General features: G+C 45.2%; 1 protein-coding gene across 1 annotated transcript in view; it reads left to right on the plus strand.

Annotated features, from left to right (window-relative positions):
* The window catches only part of C4_1H18orf63 (chromosome 4_1 C18orf63 homolog), a 1,615,038-nt gene that overhangs the window by 396,666 nt on the left and 1,202,377 nt on the right, over positions 1–15,995 (plus strand). The gene's annotated exons all lie outside the window — the stretch shown is intronic.

The raw sequence follows: 15,995 nt of genomic DNA on the forward strand, positions 1-15,995 counted from the left end.
GTTCTTTATGATCCCTCTTAATGTACACTTAAAAGCATCCCATATAACACCTAGAGAGGCTGATCCAGTGTTAATTTAAAAAAAAGCCCTTGCTTCTGATTGTATGTGCTCTATATCTTCCGATGAGGTAAGTAGAGATCGATCGAAAGACCATGACCTTGTAGGGGGTTTATCTCCCCAGTCAAGTACCATCTTCATAGCTGAATGGTCAGAGAGATGTGACGGAATATAATCCACGCTTTTGACTGAGTTAGTCAACTCTCGGCTAATTAGCATAAAATCTATCCTCGACCGATGTCGATATTTGAGATTCCTGAAGGAAAATCCCTGCCTCTGCTCCTCTCTTACACTCCAAATATCAACATATCCATATTCATTCATGCACCCAAGTAGACAGTTTCTTGACTTAGAAAGGGGCAGTTGTCTACTTGTTGGGGACTTATCCAGCATGGGATTCAGTACAATATTAAAGTCACCAGTAATAATGACTGGCTCAGGAAATTGCAGCAGGTGGAAGAATAAAGATTCTAACGCTGAGGGGTCATCCTGATTCGGCCCATAGTACCCTGCCAATGTGAGCACTGCTCCTCCTATCTCGACCGCCACGATGACCCACCTGCCTCCAGTGTCGGCCTCATGCTGAATGATTTTTATTGTCTTGGATTTTTTGAACAAGATAGACACTCCCCTTGTGTTCAGCGATTGGGAGGTAGAAACAGAAGTCTCCAACCATCTATTTTTCTTGACCAGCTCAAGTATTTCTCTCTCCACTAAATGCGTCTCCTGCAATATAATAATGTCCGCCTCAACATCCCGCAAGTACTGGAGAATTTTATTTGCACGCGGTTTGGTACGGAGACCATTAACATTCCAGGACAAAATGTTAAGCTTCACCATAACCCTGGGAATAGGTGGTGATAGGAAATACCGCCAATTTATACGAACCACTGTTTTTCTGCTGCTTGGAATTAGAATCCCTAAAAAATAGTACTGATTGGAGCATTATTGAGAATAAATATTTTTTTGCTTTTTTACCCCACCCCACCACCTCTGTGCCCCCCGAACCTTCCTCCCTCCCTTGGGAAACCCTTGTACTCACTATCCGGAATACCGGAAGTAAGTGCCCCAGCTCCTCCCGAACCCCCCTTGTGAGTGCCTCAAATTATATTTAATTGTGTTCCTTTTTCACTCCCTGATTCGTTGTCTATTTTTTTATTTATATATTTATTTATTTATTTATTTTCCTTCCCTTCCTTCCTTCTTTTTCTTTTTCCTTCCCCCTGATTTTTTTTTAAAGTTTTTTTTTTTTTTAGATTTTATATATTTATTTATTTATTTATTTATTTTTTGTTTTGTTTCCTTTTTTTAAATTTTCTTTGTTCCTGCAAACTCTGTTATATCTTTAGAAATTTGATACTATGCCAGAACATTCTTAGAGGTTATCAATTTTAGATTATTTTTTTATTTTTTTTATTTTTATTTTTTTATTATTTATTATTTTTTTCCTTTGTTATGATGGGAGATATGAGAAGGGGAGCTTATAAGTCCTTATAAGACCTTATGTGGGCCCTTTCAACCCTGTAAACCCTGTTATTACTTCTTTCTACTTCCCAGTGACAGTAGCAGCTCGTCTGCAGCCTGAACCGACCGTATGTTGTACATTCTGTTATCATGCATTATTTTGAGGGAAGCAGGAAAGCCCATCTGCACCGTGGCACCCAGTCCACGAAAAGCGTCCATTCTTTTACCCAACTCCCATTGTTTGTCGAGAGTGAATCTAGACAGATCAGAGCGTATCTGGTAGTTGAAACCTTTGCCTGGTAATGATTTTTGTTTTAATGCTAGGGTCAAGATTTGTTCTTTCAAGGTATATGTATGGAAATTCACCAGGATTTTCCTCGGCTTGGTTCTCTGCGGGTTACGCCTAAATGGGTCCCTGTGGATACGCTGTATATCCATGACGAGATCCTCATTTGAAAGTTGAAGGTTGAGAGACTCTTTTAGCAACGCGATAGTATAGCCTTTGATATCTGTTCCTTCACTTCCCTCTGGTACATTTAAGATTCGGATATTGCAGCGTCTGGCATTGTTTTCCACAATCTCCATTCTCTCTGATAGCGCAGTATCCTCTCTTCTCAATTTCAATATATCGTCCTGGACGCTCTCAGAACGCATGGATATCTGACCCACCGTTTCTTCTAGGGATTGTGTTCTTACAGAGAGGCTAACAATCTTTTCGTCTAGGGATTCACAAAAGGTTCTTATTTCTCTTTGATTAGCAGCAGACTCCTCGAACCCTCGCTTAATCTCAGCTGATAGCGCTGCAAACATCAGCTGAATCGAGGCTACGGAGATGGGAGTAAAACTAGAATCTGAGCCCCCGCTTTCCTCAGAGATAGGAAACATTCCGCCTTCAGATAAGTTGGGGGCTAAAAAGGGTCTCGGTAGGATCGAGACACAAGAGGTGGAAAACAAAGGGGGAAATGAACATAAGGGGGCAGAGTACATCCTCCCTGACCCCCTAGGTTTGATGAGGGGGCTTTAAAAGGGCCCCGCGGGGCAAAAAAAAAAAAAAGCATTATCGTTTTTTTTGCGGGGGGAGCGCCCGGTACGCACACCGGGAAGTGGTCCGGGGAGCGTAATATACGGAAAAAAGAATGAAAGAATGTTCAAATATTGTATGTTTATTGATTGTTCTTTTTGTTGTATTTTTTTAATTTTTTTTTATTTAAGTACCAACATGTAGGTACCAATGCAGAGTCTAAAAATAAATATACACCGTTTCCTTTGTAGATATCTTGCATGTTGTTTCAGAAGTTATTGTGGTATATGGAATTCATAGCATAGTTTGTGAGGAAAGCAGAAAGAACATGGAGGCAGGAGATGATAAAGAGATGTTAAATACACATTGGAGATAATATAGTGGGAGAAAGGAAGTAACTATGAGCAAACTTACTATGTAACACAAAAAAGTTGCACAGTATATTTTAAGTCTCAGTTTATATTTTATCTTTTTGGGTACTATTTCATAATTTTCATATTAAAAAGAATAATGTCTCAAACAATTTTAACTTTTAAAATCTAAATTTATTGTTCTGATTTTTCAAAATCTAAGAGAATTTGTAACATTAAATCATCAGGAATGTCCTCCTTTTCATTCCAAGAATCACATTCACATTCTTCAGCACATTTTAATAATTCTTGGTCTTCTGATTCATCCATAAAGTCTAGTTCTTCTTTTTCTTGGTTTGGATTGCTTTCAATCTTAATTTCAAATGACATTGTATTTTCTTTTTGCTGTGCTTCCATTTTCTTGCTGTAAATTGCATATAAAAAATATATCAGTGGAGATAGGGCACTGTTGGGTTTAAGTTCAGACAGGTGCTTGTGAGTTTTTAACAGTGAAGTAATCTTTGGGCAGTGCATGGTTTCAGGCAGGAAGTAGAACTATTAAAAAGTGCCTGTGATGAAGCCTAAGTAAATTCATAATTATACCACAGAAGCCTAACTCAAACAATAATTTAAATAATTAAGTCTTTCTCAATGACTAACTCTTATAGAGGGACAGTATGTAACTATCTGAAAACGTTTTCCTTATTTAATTTAAAGTGCATAACATAGTTCTCCTTTCAAATTTTTTAAATGATATCTTACCTTTGAAAAAGAAGTTAAAGTTGACAGTGAAAATGCTCTTGAAATGTACTTCAGGACGTAGTAGTCAAAATGGCTGTGTTTCTCTCTCTTTCTTTATATATATTCAGGTACATAACCAATCAAATGTCTTGAAATAATAGTAGAAAATGAAAGTAACATTTTAATTGGTTGTCAATTCTAACACTTCATATGTGTTTCTGTCATGTAATTTACCTCAGGATATTTAGTCAGGCCTACAGCATAATTTTCTCAATGGAATTCCATCAAATTTGGGTAAATGGTAGGGACTGCTATGTAGTAGGGCCTATTCTATATTTGATGAAAGTGTCTCCATTGGTTTTTCTGTAAATTACTTTCCCACCTTTTTTTAGCGAGCGCTCACCGGTGTGCGCCCCGGTACGCGTACCAGCAGCGTTACGGGAGTCCTCAATTTTGTGTATCGGTAGAATTGAGACACAGGATGGAGAGGAAACAATGTTCGGAATGGGTAGAAGGGGGCACGGTAGACACTTTCTGACCCTCTAGGTTTTCTGAGGGGGGCTTAGGACGCTCATATAGGCAAAAAAAAATAATTCAAAATTCGCGCGGGGAGCGCCCGGTACGCGCACCGGTAAGCGAACCGGGGAGCGTACTTTGGGAGCGTACTTTGGTCAAAAATAGTGAAAAAAGTTAGAAAAAGATAAACGTTTTGAATGATCAGAGGTAGGGTAGCTCTGAAAAGAGCTATTGGGTTCTGTGGCTGATTTAGGTACCTACAAGTAGGTTTTAATGCACAGTTTAAAATTCAAGAGGAATATTCTATTCCCCTCATCTGAGAAGTGCACACCATCTCCTCTGTAGATGTCTTGCATGTTGTAAGGCAAGTTATTGTTGTATATTGAACCCATTCTAAAGTCTCTCATGTAAGCAGAAACAGATTTATTCACATGTTTCCGTGCTTTCTCAAATTGTGGACAAAATTGGTTGGAACAGTTCCATTTCTGTATTTGGCATATATTGGAATATACCAAGGCAGTTTGGGGAAAAAGGTGTCTTTTAAAAGCATTTCCAGACCAACCCCAGTCATAGTCCCAAAATCATTTCCACCACAGTGCACTATTAAGAGGTCAGGGTTTGGCAGATGCATAAAAAAATTATAATAAAAACATATAAAATATATTTTTCATTTAAAAGAAGAATACATTTTACAGCTTTTGATATTTGCTATTAAAAAACCATTGAAATTCACTGAAAAAAAGATAGGTTATAGACAAATATATAGTTAGGAATTAGCATTTACAAAACCTTGAACATTCACTGAAAAAAACATTGGTTATAGACCATATATAGTTAGGGATAAGCATTTACAAAACCTTATTTTACTCACACAAAACCATTGAAATTCGCATATATAGTTAGTTGCACTAACTATATATCGCGCACCCGCAATCCACTGCTGATGATGTCACATATTACATCATTCATGACATGGTCAGTGACATCACTGATGACATCACTAATGACATCTCAAATGACATCACTGATGACATCACTGATGACATCTAAAATGACATCACTGATGACTTAATTGATGACATCTCATTTGACATTACTGATCACATCACTGATGATATCATTTATGTGATATACATTGAACCTCTTCAGACTCTAATATAACCTTAGATACAATCAGTGTAAACAGACACTCACAGACTGTCACTCGTCCATGGAGTTACTCACACACCTAGTCAGTCATGCAAAGAATCAATCACACCTCCATTTCCTCAACTATACAGTTATACACACCTTACTTATTCAAACATATACTAACACATATTTACTCTCTTATACAATCCCTGATACAAGTTCACAATGATCCATACAGCCACTCAAACATTCACTGGCTCTTATGCACAGTTATTTATATATGTCAACTCTCACATGTACTGTATTTTACATATGTACTTACTTTGACATGTAGCACTGAGATATCCATTCACTCACCAATACACTCATGCACATAGTCATCCGCCCATACAGCTGTTTCCACATGCACTTTTGAACCCATACATCTAGTGAATCAACTGCTCACACATCTATGCACAGAGTCATACACCTCCCAGCCACCCACACACACACTCAGTCTCCCGTACAAATACTTGGGCAACCAATCAATAATCCATATAGTTACTCATATAGCTACTGATCAACACATGCAGCAGTTTACAGAGCAACAGACATAATGATGCACAAATTAAGACAGTTTAGTCACTAACCCATGCACTCAGTGAGACACATTTAATCATTCCCTCATACAGTCAGTCATGCACCTACTAAATCCTTCATCCAGACACTTATACATCCACTCATTCTTCAATATGTAAGACATATTTTAACTTTACAGAAACATACAGTCACTGGATGTTGTCATCAGTGATGTCATTTGAGATGTCATCAGTGATGTCATCAGTGATGTCACTGACCATGTCATGAATGATGTAATATGTGACATCATCAGCAGTGGATTGCGGGTGTGCGATATATAGTTAGTGCAACTAACTATAAATGCGAATTTCAATGGTTTTGTGTGAGTAAAATAAGGTTTTGTAAATGCTAATCCCTAACTATATATGGTCTATAACCTATGTTTTTTTCAGTGAATATATATATATATATACATTGCCTACTGGCGGTCGCCATTAGGTAGTTATAGTAACTACCTAGTTTCCATAGGAAATCTGCAACATTCTATTTGAAATAACTTTGGCGCCGGTCGACGAATCTACGCGAAATTCTCCAAGAAAATGGCCTGCTGCGCTCCTTCCCTGAAAGTTTGGGAGTAATTCATCAAGCGGGGGCCAAGAAAAAAGGGGGGTCCCAAAACGTGTTTTCCCCATGCAATTTCCCATGGGGACCTTTAAGTGAGGCTACAGCCCGAACTGCTGAACGGAATTACACCAAATTTGGCACAAAGGTAGAGTTCGGTTTGCAGATTACGCTTTTTGTTAAATGGTGTCAATCCGTTCAGTAGTTTCTTAAAAAATAAAAAGTAAGCTCATAGATATATCTATAGACGAAGTACCATACGCGTACAGTACGCATACCTTTCCGAGCACGAGCTTTATGCTAATTGGCTGTCAACACTCCAAACCAGGAAGTGTTGGCAGCCATCTTGTGCCTGGGTAGAACCGAGGCACAAGAAAGCAGCTAAAGAAACGCAAAAAACATGCAAAAGGGGCAGGGTAGAAACACTCCTGACCACCTAGGCCTGCTCAGGGGGTCCCACAATTACCCCCAAGGCCAAAAAACGCGTACCCCGTAAGAAAAAAAAACTGGTCTGCTGTTTTTTCAAATTAGCCCCCGGGGGGACCAAATCCCGGGGGCATAATAAAAAAAATGTGGGGGGCCCAATACCCCCACACTGCCCTGGGGACCGCCAACCCCGGGGCAAAGTAATTATATTAGCTGGGGCACACAGCCCCCCACAGCCCTGGGGACCGCCACCCACCGGGGCTTCGATATGAATGATGGGGGGCCTTTAAGGTCCCCGAGCCCTGGGGGCCGCCACCCCTGTGGGGGGCTCACGGCCCTCCGCAACCCCAGGGACCGCCACTCCCCGGGGCTTCATTTTAAATAAATAAAAAAACCTGTGTTGGGGGCTCAAGCCCCCCCAAGTGCCCCAGGGACCACCACCTCCCCGGGGCACTAATATTTAAAATAGGGGGTCCTTGACGGACCCATCAGCCCTGGGGACCACCACCCCCGGGGCTTTACAAATGATGGGAGGGGCGCCGCGCGGCCCCCCGCCTGGAGCCCTTGATGGCCCTGGGAACCGCCACCCCCCAGGGCCGGCTCCTGCAGTGTCCCGGGGTGCCTACCCCCGGGGCACTGCTGTTTGCTATGGTTTTTGAAAGAGAGAGCAGGAAACATGCTCTCTCTTTCAAAAACTAAAGCGGATTGCTTTTCTACATGGGGAGCAGCATGTTAGCTGCTCCCCATGCAGAAAAGCAATGCCGGCTCCCGCAGGATGCGGGGAGCCAGGAGGAACCTTGGGGAGCTTGGGGACCCCCACGGCCCCCAATGAGGAGGGCCAGGCCCGGGGAGATGGGGTCCCCGGGGCCAGAAGTGGCCCGGGAGGGGACCACGCGGCCCTCCTCCCCCCCAAAAAATATATATATGTTTTTTAAAGATGTAGGCCGGCCCCGGAGGATGGGCTCCCCAGGCCCTCTAGTGGCCTGAAGAGGGGGCTATGCAGCCCCACCCTTAATTACAAAGGGCGGCCCCCTTCCCGATTTAAAAAAAAAAATTGGGGGCAGGCCCTGGGGAATGGGGTCCCCAGGGCCAAAAAAAAAGAAAAAGTAAAGAAAAAAATGGATCGGGAGGAGGCCACGCCCCCTCCCTGCATCTCTTTGCAAACACGCCCCCTGGGGCATTTGAGAGGGGGAACTAATTCCCCTTGCAAACTGGGGGTCCCTGGGGGCCAACAAGCCCACCAGAAACCTCCAGTATGCGACAGGGGTCTGCATTGCAGAGAGCTGTAAAAAAGGGCGTGGCCTCAGAACACCTCTCTGCAACGCAGCCCCCTGGCGCATACTGGAGGTTCCCCAGTATGCAAGGGGAATTAGTTCCCCCTCTGCAAACGCACCAGGGGGCTGTGTTGCAGAGAGGTGTAAAAAGGGGCGTGGCCTCATTACACCGTTCTGAAACGCAGCCCCCTGGCACATATTGGAGGTTCTTGGTGGGCTAGTTGGCCCACAGGGACCACCAGTATGCAAGGGGAATTAGTTCCCCCTCTGCAAACGTGCCAGGGGGCTGCGTTGCAGAGAGGTGTAAAAAGGGGCATGGCTCATTAAACCTCTCTGCAACGCAGTCCCATGGCGCATACTGGAACTTCTTGGTGGGCTAGTTGGCCTCCAGGGAACCCCAGTATGCAAGGGGAATTAGTTCCCCCTCTGCAAACGTGCCAGGGGGCTGCGTTGCAGAGAGGTGTAATGAGGCCACGCCAATTTTAACACCTCTCTGCAATGCAGCCCCTGGCGCATACTGGAGGTTCCTGGTGGGCTAGTTGGCCCCCTGGACCCTCAGTATGCAAGGGGACTTAGGGCCAGGTGTATCAAAAGGTTTTACCCATTCTGTGTCTATGGGAAAATGTGTTCATACATATGGCCCTTAATCCCCCAACTAAGAATGCGCTACGGGGCATGTTTGCACAGTGGTGAAGGTAGGGGGCGGGGCTTGAGGTGATATGTGTGCAAACATGCCCTGTGGCTCGTTTTAAGTTGGAGAATTAATTCCTCTTCAATCCAGAGGTCCCCTAGGGGCCAACTAGTCCAACAGGTACCTCCAGTAAGCGCCACAGAGCTGCTTTGCAAAGTGTTGTAAAAAGGAGGCGTGCCCTCTGAACACCTCTCTGCAACGCAGCTCCCTGGCACATACTGGAGGTACCTGGTGGGCTAGTTGGCTCACAGGGGACAACAGTATTGAAGAGGAATTAATTCCCCAACCTAAAATGCGCCACAGGGCGTGTTTGCACACATTTCACCTCGGGCCCCGCCCCCTTCCTTCACTATTGAGCGAATTATTCCTCTAAAGTCAGCCGAACAACGAATTCCGATTTACTCACCTGTTATCAGATACCTCAGTTTTACATCTTTCAGCCCACTACTGATCCTGAAAAGTAATTCTAATTGTAATTACAGTAACTTGAATTTCCTTCCGTAGGCTAACATTGACTGGTTTCACTTGGAAATTCTTCTAAGTGTGGAGTTTTGAAACCTAAAAAAATTCATCTGAAGAGGAGCTACGCGAGCATCTGAGATGGCCCCGTGAGCACAGGGCTCCCGAGACCCTTGCGGCCCTCCAAACATATCCTGAAGATATCCTGATTCTGAATATGGGTTATTGGAGATGAACTTCGGCTGATACTTCTGCTCTTTACAAAATTTAATTTGGACTTTGGGAACCGCAGCCACGTTGATCTGAACTTTTGAGGCCCACCCCATGGCGAAGCCGGGGGCTTGACTTGCCAGGACGCCGGGAAGTAGTTGAACAACAGCGGCTGAGGGGCTTCCCCCAGTAGCCCTGAACCAACTTTCAGTTTCATTTTGTCAGTTTCGTTTTTCAGTGACCGTTCCGGTGTGCCCGAAGGCCAGCCTGGCTCAGCCTCTTCATTGGGTGCCTGCGGTCGTGAGCGCCTTTGCATTGAGCTACGTTGTTGCCCATGCCCTTGAGCCCACTTTTGTAGACTCTGGTGATCTGCCCTCGAACGGCCATTTTCACCAGGTCTCGCGGGCCCCTTTGGGGCACACTTTCCAATATGGCTCACAGGGCCGACAACGAGAAGAGGAAAACCATGACGCCTCTACGCGAGGGACCGATCCAAACTAACGTCATGGACCACTATACCCATTCTAAAGGGTCCCCCGGTGGTACTAACCGTACTTTGGAAGAAGCCAAGGAAGACCCGGCCGCGCCGACCGACTTGACTCTCCAGGATGTCATGGGCGCCATTGCCAGTATGAAGGCTTCCATTGGCCAGCAATATGAGGCTCTTGCTCTTAAAATCGACACGGTAGCCATCGATGTTACCCTGATCAGAGCTGACTTGTCTAAGACCAATGAAAGGGTCAAGTCGCTGGATTTAAAGACCTCTAGCCTCACGACTGATGTGTCAGATCTACTGACTGAAATCGGTAATCTGGGATCCTCCAACGACCTTATGTCTCACCGAATGAAAGACTTTGAAAACAGTGCCCGGCGCAACAACATACGCATCATTGGTGTCCCTGAAAACCCCGAAAATCCTGCGACGGATCTTCTGGTGGAAGACCTTGTCCTAAATCACCTTTCTCCTACAGGTCTGAGCAAATTTTTCGCCGTGGAGCGTGCACATCGTGTGCCGGGTGGGAAACCAAAGCCGGGTGCCCCTCCGAGGCCTATCATTGCCAGGCTTTTTCATTTCAGGGACAGAGATACTATCCTGCAGGCCTCGAGGGTGAGTGGCCCTGTAAACTTCGAAAACACAACAGTGAGCTTTTACCCGGACTTCAACCAGCTTGTTCAAAGGCAAAGGATGGGATTTCAGGGAGTGAAGCGAAGACTGCGAGGCATGGGCCTGAAATACGCGATGCTATTTCCAACCAGGCGTCGTGTCGAATACGAGGACCGGACATTTTTTTTGACCGTCCTGAAAGTGTTAGTGACTGGCTGGATGCTTTACCAACGCAGAACGATCGAACTGAGCACCCTGGTGGTGCTGAGTAGGGTGTGCCGGAGCAAGAGTGACACTGTGGTTTCCGACTTCCGAATATTTGACTTATCATAAAGCTGGGTTTGATGATTCTAATATTATTGTGATTCATTCTTGTATGCCCGAGGGTGGCGGGGAAAACGAGACTCTTTCCTCCTCCGGGTTTCTTTTTGTAGATTAGTTTAATGTCAGGGCGACAGGCACACTGCATGTTGGGGTGGCTTTTGAGTCTAACGCAGGGGTGCAGGGTGGGGGGTGTTGTAATGGGTTCAAGTTGGGGGGTGGAGGGGGGAGTTTGTGTGTTTGTTATTTTTTTTCAAGGCAACGTATTGTTCTCTTCTTGTATCCGGTCATTGTGTTCTTTGTGGGGTGGATTCTGCACTCCTTGCCGGGATGGGGGGTAGTGGGTTGAGGCTGATGTCTTGGAATGCCAATGGGTTGGGTGATAGGATAAAACGGGGAGGGGTTCTGCAATTTTTGCGACGCCTCTCCCCCAACGTCGTTCTCCTACAGGAAACACATCTGGTTGGGAATACGTGCCACGCCATGAACAGGCGGGGTTATCGTCTTGTTGCACTCTCGGGATTTAATTCTGGCTCTAGGGGCGTGGGCATCCTTGTCCGGTCCTCTCTCCCTTTGGAAATAGATAATGTAATCCTTGATTATAGGGGGTGCTATGCCGCTCTCACTGGCAGATGGGAGGGAAGGACTGTTTCACTGATTACCATATACGTCCTGCCGGGTCTACAGACCTCTACTTTTGCCGATATCGGGCGTGTAGTGCTGGGGCTTCCTGATGGTATCCTGGATAGGTGGAGACTTCAATTTGGTTGTCTCTGGAAGCGTAGATCGTTACCCCCCAGAGATCTCACCAAGTCTCAATCATGGCTGAGTGGGTTTTTGGAGACTTTTGGTCTAGTAGACTGTTGGAGGTTGATGCATCCCGAGCAGACACAATACACTTTCCATTCTGGGGCCCACGGCAGCCTCTCCAGACTTGATTCTATCAGGGAAATTAGACATCTTGCCCGGGGTATATCAGACCATTCCCCTTTGTGGCTCTGCATGGATACTAAAGTGTGTGGCGAAGGCCGGGTCGCTCCCATAAACCCTTGGTATCTTCGCAATCCTAAGATCCGTGCTGATTTGATAAAGTCCCTTGATCAATTTTTTCTTGAAAATGTGGGGTCTGTGTCCTCATCTGTGTCATTGTGGGAGGCTTTCAAGACTGTCATCCGTGGGCAGGCTCTGTCACTATTTGCTGGTGCTAAGAAAACTAGACACGAAGAAACTGCTCGTCTTGAGACAGAGATAGCCGAGATAGAAAGTGACCTTGAGGTTGGCGTGACTAGTGCTAAATTACACTCCCTCAGCCTAAAGCATCTAGAATACAGAGCCCTGTTGACTGATACTGCTAAAGTTATGAATAGAGAGCAACAGGGTAGACTGTATGACGTGGGGGACAAGGCTGGTAAATTGATCATGTGGCTTGATAAGAAAGAAAGGGCGAGTCTTGTGGTTCCCCTGATTGAGAAACTTGATGGAGTGTGTGTGACAGACCCGGCTGAGATTGTTGAATGTTTTGCGGAATACTTTCGAACGGTGTACTCTCCGGTCTCTGATAGGGCAGAGGAGGATTCTCATCTGTTGTTGCGCGACATTGCATTGCCGCGCCTATCGGAGGTCGACAGTGATTTAATGGACACTCCACTTTCGGCGGATGAAATTGCCACTGCTATTCGTTCCGTTCGCTCTGGCAAGGCTATGGGTCCCAATAGTCTGCCCATTGAACTATACAAATTGCGTCCGGATAAAATGGTGCCGTATCTTCGAGATATGTTCCTGGAGTCGCGAGACCTTGGCTCCCTTCCCCGTGATCAGCGTCTCGCTACGATCGTGTTTAACCACAAGGAGGGGAAGCCACGGGATCGCTGTGCTTCCTATAGGCCCATTTCGCTTTTAAATGCCGAACCCAAAATTCTAGCCAAATTGTTAGCCAACCGACTGATCAAGGTAATTAGTGACCTGATCCACCCGGATCAGTCTGGTTTTATCCCGCATCGCAACACTGCACGTAACCTGTGGCGCTTACATGGCGTTCTCCCGAGGGCGGCGTCTCTTCATGAGCCGGCCATTTTGGCTTCCTTAGACGCTACGATGGCCTTTGACACAATAGAATGGCCGTATCTCTGGGCCGCTCTCACGAAATTCGGTTTCAGTTCCGGGTTTATCGGGTGGGTGAAGCTCTTATACGAGAAGCCGCTGGTTCAGATGGTCGTTAATGGCCGAGTATCAAACTCCTTCACCCTCGGGCGGGGTACACGGCAGGGCTGCCCGTTGTCCCCCCTACTATTCGCCCTTGCTCTGGAACCACTGGCTGCCTGGTTGCCATGGGAACCCTCGATAAAGGGTATCCAGTGGACTCCGGATTTTGAGGATCGAGTATCGCTCTATGTAGATGATATCTTGTTGTACCTCACGTCCCCCCGAACATCGCTTAATGTGTTGTTTGATGTGCTTACTTCGTTTGGAAAGAATTCAGGTCTAGTTATTAATTGGACTAAATCCTGTATTTATGTGCTCTCGGGTGGTCTCCCTCCTTTGCCACGTCGATTTCCTATTCAAGTCTCACAGACGGGATTCAAATATTTGGGGATTTTCATATCTTTAGATCCCGCTGTCCGCTATGAGCGCAATCTGCTCCCCCTCTTCAGAGGCTGAAACTTGATGTTATGCGCTGGCGTAGGTTGCCATTGTCACCGCTCGGGCGTGCGGCGCTCTTCAAAATGATGTCCCTGCCACGATTTTTGTACGCGCTCCAGAATACGTTTGATATTATTTCGGTGAGCTATTTTCGAGAGGTGGAGAGCTTACAAAGGCGGCTGGTCTGGGACAGACGTGCGCGTATCGCCCTTACTAAGCTAACACTCCCTTGGTACGACGGAGGTATAGCGCTTCCGGATATCAGGCGTTATTATTGGGCTTCTTAGTTGAGTGCGATTAACCATGCAACGTACGCACCCGGTCCTAACCCGGCATTCGAGATGGACAAATACCTGTTACCGGGAGGGAACTACAATAGGGCGCTTTATTCTAAGGTAGTAGGGAGGAAATTAACTGGACCTACCAAGATCGCGGTACGAGTCTGGCATGATGCAAATGTGGCTTTGGGATGGAGAGATCGACTGACCCATGCAACTCTGTTGTACGCATCTGAAAGATTGGGATGTCTCTGGAAAACGAAAGGCTTTGAGAAATGGGACATGATTGGTATCAGCAGGGTGGGCGACCTTTGGGCCAAGGGCAAAATGAAGACCTTTGAGGCATTAAAGATAGAATACGAGTTGAGCGACAAGGAATTTTTCAGATATGCGCAGATTCACCATGCTTTGGCCTCGGTCTTCACTGTTGGCACTTTCATCCCTAAGTTCTCCCCGCTCGAAGACCTTGTGCTTGACGGTCATGTGCCTGATAGCACGATTTCATTAATGTACAAAAAGTTGATTAACAATCAGGCGGATCTACTTGTACGTCTCAGGGAGGTCTGGACTGGTGACGGTTTGGAGCTGGATGATGAGGACAGGCAATCTGCATTATCCTCGCCTAAGGAGGTGGCTATTCCCGCCCGTCTGTGCCTTGTCCAGCTCAAAATTCTCCATTGTGTGTATGTTACAGGTCCGCGCTTGGTTCGTATGGGTTATTCCCCCGATGGGTTATGTAAGGGTGGCTGTGGAATGGTTGGAACCTTCCTTCATATAATTTGGGAGTGTCCCGAGGCGTTCGCGTTTTGGAACCGTGTGCATGCAGTGATGGAGAGGGTCACGGGAGTTGTATTGCTGCCTAAAGCCAGGCGCTGTCTGTTGAATGTGTGGGAACCGAATGATTATAATGTTGCTCAGACCCAGTGGGCGACCCTTGGGAACATGATTGCAAAGAGAGACATTGCACAGTTGTGGGGTTCCCAGCTGCCGCCCACGGTATCGGTATGGAAGGAAAGCATGGATTGGTGTATGTTTAGAGAGAAGACTGTATATGTAGCTAGGGGTAGACCTAGGAAATGGAATAAAATCTGGAGCCAGTGGAATGCTTACCGTGGGAATATATGTACGCCACCTTTCGTTGAGATCCTCGATGTCTCCCACTCCCCCTGACCAGGCATTCCACGTATCTTTTACTTTATGTTACCATTGACTTGCTTCCCCGCTGCCCCCCCTACTCTCTGTATCAGTTATATGCTGAATAACACTATCCTCAGGAGTCCCTCCTTTGTGAACACATGTCCGTGTATATTGTACTATTGCCTTGTGTATTGTTTTACCATTTTCTTTCAAAATTAAAAAAAATAAATACTGTTCAATGTCATAAAATATAAAATCGGACCTACACAAATCTGCATTCTGAACACGAACCACATATATACATTGATTTATAACGCCGCCGTACCCCCGGGCTGTCGACATAGTGGCTGTGTAATCCATACATTATTGCATATATGAGAAAATGTTGCGGCCGGCCCCAGGGGTTGTAGGCCAGAAGCTGTGTAATGTTTAGTGGTACAATAAAGGTCTTTAAAAAAAAAAAATCATCAGTGATGTCATGAGTGATGTCACTGACCATGTCATGAGTGATGTAATATGTGATGTCATCAGCAGTGCATTGCCGGCGTGCGAGTTATAGTTAGCCGACCTAACTATAACGGGGGAATTTCAATGGTTTTGTATGAGTGAAATGTCCAGCTAACTATAACGTGTGAAACCTATGGTTTTCTCAGTGAATTTCTAAGGATTTTTAAATGCTAATTCCTAACTATAACGTGGCTGAAACCTATGTTTTTTTCAGTGAATTTCCAAGGTTTTTAAAATCCTAATTCCTAACTATAACGTGCCTGAAACCTATGGTTTTTTTCAGTGAATATATATATATATATATATATATTCACTGAAAAAACCATAGGTTATATACCATATATAGTTAGGAATTAGCATTTACAAAACCTTGAAAATTCACTGAAAAAACCATAGGTTATAGACCATATATAGTTAGGAATTCGCATTTACAAAACCTTATTTTACTCACACAAAACCATTGAAATTCCATATATAGTTAGTTGCAC

Source organism: Lissotriton vulgaris, chromosome 4_1 (assembly GCF_964263255.1).
Source record: "Lissotriton vulgaris chromosome 4_1, aLisVul1.2, whole genome shotgun sequence".
Classification (NCBI taxonomy): domain Eukaryota; kingdom Metazoa; phylum Chordata; class Amphibia; order Caudata; family Salamandridae; genus Lissotriton; species Lissotriton vulgaris.